The sequence below is a fragment of the Mauremys reevesii genome, linkage group 15, assembly GCF_016161935.1.
Source record: "Mauremys reevesii isolate NIE-2019 linkage group 15, ASM1616193v1, whole genome shotgun sequence".
Lineage (NCBI taxonomy): Eukaryota > Metazoa > Chordata > Testudines > Geoemydidae > Mauremys > Mauremys reevesii.
This window is the reverse complement of record NC_052637.1, coordinates 36,836,473-36,847,781: the sequence shown is the minus strand read 5'-3', so window position 1 is coordinate 36,847,781 and position 11,309 is coordinate 36,836,473. Positions and strand designations below refer to the sequence as shown.

The 11,309-nt window shown below is 42.6% G+C and overlaps 1 protein-coding gene across 2 annotated transcripts in view; it reads left to right on the top strand.

The window, feature by feature from the left end:
• Positions 1 to 1,064: 1,064 nt before the first annotated feature.
• TEX2 (testis expressed 2) overlaps positions 1,065 to 11,309 on the top strand; it is a 102,834-nt gene continuing 92,589 nt past the window's right edge. For both annotated transcript variants that reach the window (XM_039501212.1, XM_039501214.1), the window contains exon 1: positions 1,065 to 1,236. The gene's annotated coding sequence lies outside the window, so the exon portion shown is untranslated. The remainder of the gene's footprint in view (positions 1,237 to 11,309) is intronic.

Genomic DNA, 11,309 nt, shown 5'->3' with positions numbered 1-11,309 from the left:
GACACTCGTGCACAGATCATTTGAACAAATTATCATTCCTACCACAGTTCAGGATTTGCAAACACTTTCACAGACATCTGACCGTTCTCTGAACACTTGAGAGTAATGAGAAACTGCAAATTCTGGCAAATCCAGCTTCATGCTCTTATATGCAAAAATATCTGAGTTGAATTTTTATTATTGTTTATCATCAGACGAAGTGGGTATTCACCCATGAAAGCTCATGCTCCAATACATCTGTTAGTCTATAAGGTGCTACAGGACTCTTTGCTGCTGCTACATCAGAATAGTCTCTTCTGTGCCATTCTCCCTTCTTTTTCTCTCCCTTTCTCTGTATAGAATTCATTCCCCTCCCAACCAGTCTTTTCCTCTGTCTGTCTGCAGCAATCTGTCCATTCTCAATTCCTATGTGGTTCTCCCACTATACTGGATCCAAACTCCCCCCATACACCCCACTACACTGGATCCAGGCTCCCCCCCATCCACCCCACGACACTAGATCCAAGCCCCCTCCCCATATACCCCACTACACTGGATCTAAGCTCCCTCCCCATACACCCCACTACACTGGCTCCAAGCTCCCTTCCTATACACCCCACTACACTGGATCCAAGCTCCCCTCCCCATCTGCCCCACTACACTGGATCCAAGCCCCCCCATACACCCCACTACACTGGATCAAAGCCCCCCATAAACCCCACTACTCTGGATCAAAGCACCCCCATACACCCCACTACACTGGATCCAAGCCCCCTCAGACACCCCACTACACTGGATTTAAGCTCCCCCCCATACACCCCACTACTCTGGATTCATCCCCCCCCCCATCTGCCCCACTACACTGGATCTAAGCTCCCTCCCCATACACCCCACTACTCTGGATTCAAGCCCCCCCCCATCTGCCCCACTACACTGGATCTAAGCTCCCTCCCCATACACCCCACTACACTGGAACACAGCTCCGCTCCACCCCTCCCATACGCTGGGCCCCCCCGTCCGGCGGGACCGCCCCGCGCCGTGGCCTCTGTGCCTTTAACAGCCAAGCTAATTGCCGTGGTAGGCCCAGCCCACCGCCAGGCCTGGATTGGCCGCGTCGCGTCAGGCAGCTCTGCCGCCACCCACTGCTCCTGCCGCCGCCGCCGGGGCTCGGGGCTGGCCTGGCAGCGAGGGACCGGGCAGGGCGACGCTGGAGCCACCCACACCCCGGGCAGAGCAGTACCATGAGCCGGCGCTAAGGTAAGAGGGGTAGGGCCGGCCCCCCGCCGCGGACTGGGCTCTCTCCCGCCTTCCTTCCCGCTCCCACAGCTGCAGCCTGCCCGGCGGGAGCGCCTGCTGCAGAGCCCCGGCTGAGGCGCTGGAGCCCGGCAGCCTCCTGCAGGCTCCGGGACTGGGCGAGGAGGAGACCTCCGGCCTCGGCGGTAACAGTAGCCTGGCTGGGCCTACGCTGGGGAGGATACGCAGCTGCCCCTCTGGGGCGGCACATGGCAGGGTTGGGCGGGGAGGGAGGGTGTCTCTTGGGGGGCTCTGGGCAGCAACGTGTTTATTGGGATGACAGGGTGATGAGTGGGGTGCCGGGGCTCTGGGCAGCAACGTGGTGACAGGGTTATGAGTGGGGTGTCGAGGCTCTGGGCAGTGGTGTGGTGACAGGGGTGTCGGGGCTCTGGGCAGCAACGTGTTTATTGGGATGACAAGGTGATGAGTGGGGTGCCGGGGCTCTGGGCAGCAACGTGGTGACAGAGTGATGACTGGGGGAGAGGATGTGGGAGTCTGGGTAACAGAGCTTGTATTGGGGCTCTGGGTTTTTAGTGTTGGGGAGGGGTCATTGACTGTCAGGATTGTTGTAAGGGTCTGATCTGGGCTGGGCATCTAGAGATTAGACTGTCAAGGGAACTTTAACGTGGTTGAGGTCGGTGGCAGTTGGAGGAGTGACCTTCCCCTCAAAATTCCCCTTTTGCCATGAGGCAGGCTAATCCACCGCTCTAGGTTGTCTGTCCCCTTGTTCCTGTAGGAGACACACATATTGATTGCAGCCATGGAGTTGGGAGGAAGGCTGTATCATGTCTGTAGCTCACAGGTAGCCAGGCTGCGATGCAGGGAACAGCACCAGCCGCAACAGGAGAGAGTACTTGAAGAACAGCCAGTTTTCATCCCGATATAGATTACGTTGGTCTGTACTTAATGGCAAGTACGCTGCCTGCCTGTATGCCACGGCTGAAAGCAGACTTAGTGAACAGTGCTTTATCATGTTTTGTTTTTGTTTTCCACTTAATAGTAAGAGGGGTTGGATGGTTGCCTTCCAGTGAGCAATGAGCAGTTCTGGTCAGATATATCAGGATTGCCATTTTTTTTCTGGATTCTGATGAGTTCAGATGCAGAAGTCAGTGGAGTTATTCCTGATTTACACATCAATTTCAACGTAACTGAAATTGGAATCTGGTCGGATACTAGTATTCAGTGGATATGTAGCCTGACAGGAACACTGTTTAAATCTTAAAAATTGTCCTATCTTAAACACAAGTTTCCTGGCCTCTACTGTTAATAACACTTCAAATAATAATTGTTGAAACTTTGAAAACAATTAATTTACTCTTCAGTATTGATGCTTTTTTTTGTTTTAGTGCTTTACTCTGTTCAGTAAAAGTGGGCTTTGTCCATTGCGCCTTCTGGTTCTCCTGCAATTAATTCTCAGTACTGTTATGTTAGTGTTCCTCCATTGATGTTCAGTGTTTAAATCCCAGGAAATTATTCTAGTTGGGATTAAAATTGGGTTTTGCAACTATTTAAAAGAAACCAACAACTTCCCTTTAAACGTTTGTTCTAAACTTCTTGCCAGTGTATACCTCATCCACAAATGTGTTCTGAACTGTGGCTTGGATTCAGAGAGGCCTGTGGTAGCTTGGTGCCCAGCTCCCATTGAAATTCAGCTGGAATTGAGTGCCTAGCTCTCTTACTCACCTTTGAAAATTCCAATCCATAAAACCTATCTTCCTATTTGCTTTGTCATACTTGTTTGTCTCCATACATGCCAATTTCACGATCTTGTTTGTGTGGATTAAAGAACCAAAACCACCGCACAATGTCACTGGTTTGTTTTATTCAGTAGGTTATAACATTAACTGAAATTTAGAAAAACTTAATGTACTTTAAAAAGTGAAAATATTTGTGTAACTTCCGATTATTTTTAGAGTGAGTACTTGATCGCTCTTAAAAAATAGAGTATGAGAGAAGTATAAGCATTTTAATTTCAGCAGAAGAAAGTAAAGTTAAGCTTTTGTGGAATAAAGAAGTCAGCCTTTAAGTGTTTGTTGTGATATGCCATAATAACCCCCCTCATATATGTGTTTTGATTGACTTAAGACCTTATTCTGCAAACTGATCCATTTGGGTGACCCCTGAATGGGCGTCTATGGAGGTATAGTGGTCTGAATGGTTCTGATTGGCAGCTTAAATCTGCCTCTTCCTGTCAAGTTAAAAAAAATCATAGTAGTATTATTACTTGGCTCTTGTCATGGGCCAAGAACTATTCTCATCTGAATCATATAATTAAATTTGACATTTCAGATGCAAAGTAAACATATTCTTTATCATATATAGAGAATATGGGGGAATATTTAATGAACACTATTAACTATGATAGGTAAAAACAAACTTTTATGACATAATACAAATACCTTAGACTATTAAAAATGAAAATTTAAAAAATACACATTAATCTTTATTTTTTTTTCTTTTGGATAAAGAAGTCACTTGCACTTCTATTTTATAGTTGTTGTTTTCATATTCAGATTTTTATCATATCAGTGTTTGAGTTTCAAATGCTACTAGAGAATATTTATTTTTCTCTACACAATTGTTTAGACTGCTGTGGGATGATGTAGATAAAAAGAGTATGAAGTGAGACAGGTGATTTATACAGTTATGGACAGAAATATTTGATATGTTACATGGCAGCAAGGTGGGTTAGGGGCTTTACTGAAACTTGAAGAGAGCAATATGGAACAAATGAAGGGAGGTAGACAGTGAAGAGAACATAGGAGAAATATGTAGCAACATATTAGTCTACTGAAAAGGACAATGATTAGGGAAAAGGGTAATTGTGTCCCTTTGTCCCTGCTCTAGATTTATAAACATATGCTAAAACTCTCCTGGTAATAACTGTGACTGTCAATCCATCTGGACTCCAGCTCTCACTCTCCACTCATTCAACCCTTAAGTGAAATCTGGGAAAAGAGTTAAAGTCTTGCTGCATGCCCAGAAAGCCAACAACTTTGAGCTGTGTGAGACTTACTGAGAATTGGTTGTGAGCCAGTGAGGGGCAAGGGAAGATAGTCTCTGCCCCAGTGTGTTTGAAGTGGTGTGTTAGATTTAGAATGCAGACATATCCTACAGAGGTTGAAGGACCAAACTTCATTCTGTTATATTTCTTAATATGATACAGCTAGGTAAAAATGGAACTGAGACCTAGTGGGATTTTAAATATGTTGGAGTAGTTGGAGGAGCAGGCCTGGGGAGGGAGGAGAAGCAAAATTAGCTCTCAAGCATTCTCAGGTGGCTCACCAAAACCTCTGGAAAAGCTTAAACATTAAAATGTATTATTGGCATGCGAAACCTTAAACTAGAGTGAATAAATGAAGACTTGGCACACCACTTCTGAAAGGTTGCCGACCCCTGCTCTATAATTAGATATTCTGACAACCCAAAATAATGCCGGTTTAAAGTGAAGCTCTTACCAATAAAGTTAGGAAACTTGTTTGTTGGGTTCTTTTTTTTTTTTTTTTTTTCCCGATTGTATTGGTTAAGATCCTATTCCAGTTTAAGACTGTGGCGTAGTGGTTAGATTGGGAACGGGAACGTTTGAAGGTCAGAGGAGTGCAAGTTACTTAATCTTTCTATGCCTTAGCTTGCTCATAGCAATAATAATACATGGAATGTTGTGTGACTTAACTTTATCTGCTTGTGATCCTTAAATCAAAGCTGCTAGAGGAAACAACCAAAGGTTTTTTAACCCTCCCTTTTCTCCATATATTTGATTAAAACAGGAGTTAGCATAGTTTCTATGTCCTTATATGCCTCTTTTTCTAAATCCCTTGTTCTTAGAATAGAGTTGAAAGCAAATGGGGCAACATCTTGCATATTGTAAGTATGTGATAAGGTGAAGCTCTTGGACAGCCAAGAGCGAGGGAAAGAGAGTGATTGTCAGGATGGGCTGTCTGTCACCTGAGAGACAGAAGAAACTTTTCCTTCTCTGCAAAGATATTTTTTTATTAAAGTTTTTTTTTGCTTTTCAATATAAACATCACAATAGTAAATGCTAATTATAAATTCATAATGCTCATTTTTTCCTATGCTGTATGTTACAGATGGTAATATACATATGCAAAAAACGTTTTAGTTACTTTAGTATTTAACAATAAAATCAAACTGGCAAAAAATTGTATTGTTTGGCAGGTGAAAGTAATTACTGGAGGTTATGTTTAAGTTCTCCCAGAAGAGCCAAAGCCATATTGCAGTCTCTGACACAGAGCTACTTTATGTTAGCATTGAGTTCCAATAAATTCTGAGCATTCTAATGCAGCAAAAATTTTGTGACAAAATTGAAGTATGCCTGGCATGGTGTGGCAGATTGTATCAGATCATTTTCACAGTTCCATATTTACACATCTAATTGTTTAGCGAAATAATTAAGGTGTCTCTTCTTCCTCTTCAGTTTGGTGCTGTAGAGTGAGGCTGTTAGAGGCTAACATCTGAATTTTCCAAGTGTCTGCTTATATTGGGTGTCTAATCTGATGCTTTGTGGCCTCCTTTTAACAGTTACTTAGCATGTGCACTCTCATTTACTTTAATTGGAGTTGTTTGTGATCAGCACCCTGAAAATGAAGTCTGTGTCCCAAGTTGGGTGCCCCAAATTTGAGATACCCAAAGTCAGAGGTTGCTTTTGAAAAATGTCTCAAATGGATTATTGTTGGACCATATTCAGTCTTCTCCCAACCAGAAGATACTGAAAAACAACAGAAAATTCTTTAAGAACAAAATGGGGCTGGATGGTTGAACAATTTCTTGTGAAGTGATGAACAGTGCCAGTCTTGGATGTAGTTTGGCAGAGATGGTCCCTAACCTGCAGAGTTGAAATCTAAACTTGCTGCAAGTCTGGTGGTAGTCAGATCAGATCTAGAGGTCTGGTTTGAGTTTGTCATTCCTACCTTGGAGGAGGTAGGAGAATATGATGGGGAAAAGAGGGCACTTTAAGCCCCAATTTCTTCCCCTCCTGGATCTCCCAACTCCCATCCCTATCTGTTAACTGCAAGACCATTCTTTTTCTATTGCACCTTAATTCTTTTAATATTAATATTGTTTTGCTGTGAAAAGTACAGGCCAATATTCTACTGAGTCAGTTTTTTAGATGAGAAGAGATGACTCTGAAGGACAGATAATAAAATGTAACAAACATTGGCATTTTTCCCTTAAAGCCCAGAAAGGTGGTATAGATCAGAGGTTCTCAAAATTAATTGCGCCGTGACCTCCTTCCGACAATAAAAATTATTACAGGACCCCAGGTCAAGGGGCCAAAGCCCAAGGGCTTCAGCCCCAGGCAGGGGGCCTGTAACCTTAGCCCTGCTGCCCAGCGCTGAAGCCCTCAGGCTTGGCTTTGTCTCTGGGCCCCAGTAAGTCTAAGCCAGCCCTGGTGACCCCATTATAATGGGATCATGACGCACTGTGTGGTCCCGACCCACAGTTTGAGAACTGCTGGTGTAGATTAATAGTTTTCATGAACTGGGTTTGTTTGACCTCATTCTACTACACAATGTCAGCATGGTTTGGCCACTGATGGGCTCTTTACCACTCTTCTACCATATTACCATCACCACCCCCAGTGGTGTCAATTAGGTTTTCATCATCACTGTTGGGGGTGGGGTCTCTTTGTCCAGCCAAGGCAGGATTATTCCCATGGCACTTAAGAAACTGGGCAAGGAAACTGTTTAACTCTTGTAAATTTGAGGCCATCCCAAGATGGGCATGGGTCAAGTTTAAGAGAGTTTGTAAAAAGACCTGAAAATGTCTACTGTGCTTAGGAATTGTGCATAAATCTCCTAAAGGATCAACTTCATAGTTAGGGCCCTACCAAATTCAAAGTCCATTTTGGTCAATTTCATGATTTTGGCTATTTAAATCTGAAATCTCACGGTGTTGTTGTAATTGTAGGGGTCTTGACTCAAAAAGGAGTTGTAGGAGGGGTCACAAGCTTGTTGTAGGTAGGGTTGTGGTACTGCTACCCTTACTTGTGTACTGCTGCTGGTGGGGGCTGCCTTCAGAGCTGGGCAGCTGGAGAGTGGTGGTTGCTGGCCAGGAGCCCAGCTCTGAAGGCAGAGCCGTTGTGAGCAGCATGCAGAAGTAAGGATGTTATGGTATTGCCACTCTTACTTCTTTGCTGCCACCTGCAGAGCTGGGCCCTCAGTCAACAACCACCACTCTCTAGCCGCCCAGCTCTGAAGGCAGCAGCGCAGAAGTAAGGGTGGCATGGTATGGTATTGCCACTCTTACTTCTGTGCTGCTGCTGGCAGGACACTGCCTTCAGAGCTGGGCGCCTGGCCAACAGCTGCTGCTCTTTGGCCACCCAGCTCTGAAGGCAGTGCAGAAATAAGGGTGATAATACTGTCTCCCCTAAAATAACCTTGGGCCTCCCCGTAACTCTCTTTTGGGTCAGGCCCCCCAGTTTGAGAAATGCTGGTCTCCCCTATGCAGATTTCACACGGGAAGACTACATTTCACAATCTGTAATGTGTTTTTCTTGGCCTTGAATAATGCTAAATAGTTCTCACTGCCAAGGTTTAGTGGCTGCAGAGGACTAGGAATGAAGATAACAGGCCTAAAATAGATCTCAATCTCCAGAATTGGGGCAAGTTTCCTTAGTTTAAATTATGGTTCACACCCTCTTGGCAGAATTGTTGAGATCTGATTCATGTTTGTGAAGTGCTTTGAAATTGTACTTCTAGCCCCTTCCATCCAAAGTACTATAACTTTCATAAATGTAGCTTATCATTCATGATCTGAAATGAACTCATGGTGTGAAATTAATAATGTAATGCAATAATGTAGTTTTTGTTCTGTTATGATTCAGAAATGGGAATTAACACTGAGGAATTAAAAAGTCCATGTTTTGACGGTCAGATGAAAGAATTATGCTTTGAGGGAAAAGATACTTACGTCCTTGGGATGGTGCTAGTTTGATAAAAGAATATTTCATATGTAATGCTGAAACCAGATAGTATGAAGGTTGTAAGCTGGGTTTGGGTTTACTCCTTTTTCACCTTTTTCTGCCTAGGATTTGCAGTATATAATATATATGATTGTCCACTCTCTTTAGAAACCCCTCTGCACACCAGCACATATCTCTGTGATTTAAAGACTGAATAATTCATCCTCTGGCTGAGATCTAAAGCCAAGGTCCAGACAATTGAGTCCTTTTTAAAAACAAAACAACCACAAAAATCTCCAAACAAAACAAAAACACACACTTCTGCCACCATACAAACTTTATTTTAAGTGAAGCATTTCTAGCCCACAGTGGCCTGGCCACAATCCAGATCAGGTAATTCCATTTTGCCTCCTTAATGTCCCTCTGCAATTTCAACTGACTGGTGTTCTTCACTTTCTGTCCCAACCCTGTTGCATAGTGTTGCTTGTGTTCCACCTCAGGGGTAAATGCATTTCAGTGGTGGATTTAATGATCCTTATGTATCTCTTGCTGTCTTCATAGCTGGGTTGTTAGACCTGATAAGTTAATCTTTGTAAAGAGCTTTGCAGTTCTTAAGCTGAATTTCCATAGCTCTTTGGGTGTCCTTTTCACTCTTTTTTTTTTTTTCTTTTTTTTTTTTTAAACTTTATGACTTCATGGCTAGATTGAAGTATTTAAAAAAAAATGGGGATGAAAGGGAAATAGTCCTATGATTGAATATTAATCCTTCGGTAGCTGTGAATTGAATAAAATGTTTATTAATAAAGGTTTCACTGTGTTTTTAATAGACATCCTGAACAAATACCCCAACCGTCCTTGCAGTACCATTATACTATGTTTTATGAATATATATTAAAACAGTGTAGCTATTATATTCATAATTTCCAAAGCATCACAAGAAAGATACTTACAGGAAAAGGACTAGCTCTGCATGCAAAGTGATTGTCATTTATAGCTCATTGCTTTTTGGTGACAATATGCCTAGTTCTGCAAGGTGCTCAGTGACTCATAGGATGTTATAAGCACGCTAACGTACCATGCACAGCAATTCTTTGGATTGGGGCCATATAGATTAATTGCCTGAAAATACTAATTTTTAAAATGCTACAGTTATAAGAGCAGAAACAGTATTTAACTGTAAGAACTTCTGTTATTTCTGCCATCCTATGCCTTTAAAACGTGCAGAGCTAAATTAATACTTAAGAAACAATAACCCCTAAAAATCTGTGCTCCTCTGAGACATTATATGCCAACTTTCAGCCTGGGGCAGCCTCTTTTTTTTTTTTTTTAAATAGCTAAGTTATACAACTCTGGAACCGGATCTGGGCTTGTAATGGAAATGCCAACAGACGCTTAACTGTAGGAATGTTAACAGTGAGTAAACCCCTGTATCTTGAAAGCTACTTTACTTCTGGCTAGTGACCTTGGCTTTTGTTCTCTTCCCTGGTACTACTTTTTTACTTCTTCTTGTGACTAGATTCCATAGTGAATATATTGCGTGTGATTTGACAGCCTTGTCAAGTTCTCTGGTACCCATTTTGTGGATAAACACGGGTAGTGGCACTGCAACCTTTCTTTCCACACCTTCTAGGCAAAATGCCTATTGGTGACCTAGCAAGACCACTTTTAGCAATGAGTAGGTAGTTCAGTCTGCATGGTCTCATGCTGTTGAGGCTGCAATGAAGGACTGATGTCAGTTGTGTTCACTTTTGTGACGTGGACACTATCTGCTAAGAACTGTATAGAAACTTAGTTATTATATTTAAGATGGCTGTTCCATCGCCTACACTACACTTTTAGTCACTATTGACTTGTGATGGATGGATATGAGGTGAAAGTTACTGTATTCCATGAGCAGTCTCCCTCCCCCCCATTTAAAAAAAAAGGGGGGGGTTGGGGGGAGTTATTCACTTCCCTTTTATATCTTCTTGTTTTGGTGGAAATGGGACTTTGTTAAAGAGACATGAGACTGAATGGATGACATCCTCAGATGTCTGTCAGTGCTGCTGTGTTATCTGGCGCTGCAAGGCAACTGTTGCTGCCACCTGTGCTCAAATCCCCCCTCCCCCCTTTGGCTTAGCAATTAATAGTCTTATAGAAACAACCACACCCCTGGTGCATAGAGATGTATGAGGAGATAGCTTTAACAGCACATCTACCAACTAGAGTAATTTTTATGAGCTCTACATTTTATGGTAGATTGCATGCATGGCAATATGTATCAAAGTCTGAATGACCTGCATAATATACATAGGGTATTTGAACAAGGCAGGATGTAGATCTAAGACAATTATTTTATATTGCCCTTTGGAGTCCATCTGGTGGCTTTTGCTGTTCTTTAACTTATTGCCAGGCAAATCAAGACATAAAATAACTAATGCTTTATCAGCACTGCTTTTAATTACATAGTATTTCTACTGGGGGTAGGGGAAGAAAATCAGTGGGATGTATTAGATTGGATGGAAGCTATCAAGTAGCTGAGACCTAGGTTTGACCCAGTTTCTTGTAATACTAATTATTTTTTCTGCGCTGTAGATCTTCATGGCACTTTACAGGCAGATGTATGAGTGGCATGATCTTACATAGTCCTGAGTGCCAAATGTGCCACTAACTTGAATGAGAGTTGAAGGCTCAGTACTTCTCAGGATTGGACCCAAGGTAATTGGCTGCCAATGAGTCAGTGTGGCTAATAATATGAGTAAGAACTATTGGTGCAAGTAAGGCTTTGCAGGTTCAGTCTCAAAATAGACTAGTTATAAAATATTGGCCGTGAAGGGGAAACAGGGAACTTGCATACATGGTAGCTGATCTTAAATAGTAGAACAGTGATTTTAATACATTATTGCACTGTGACTTCTGCAGACAAACAGGGAAGTAGGATACATATTCCCACCTACCATCTTTTATTTTCAACTGTATAGTTGTCCTCTATAGGCTCATGGAGACCATTAGGTTGATTAACATTTGCAAAATGAAATCTGCCTACACATTTTGCAGCTCCATATGTAGCTAGTCAGAATTCAGAATATGAACATCTTCTTAATGTAGCAGCCTAGAGGAATGATTTGATTTGGGA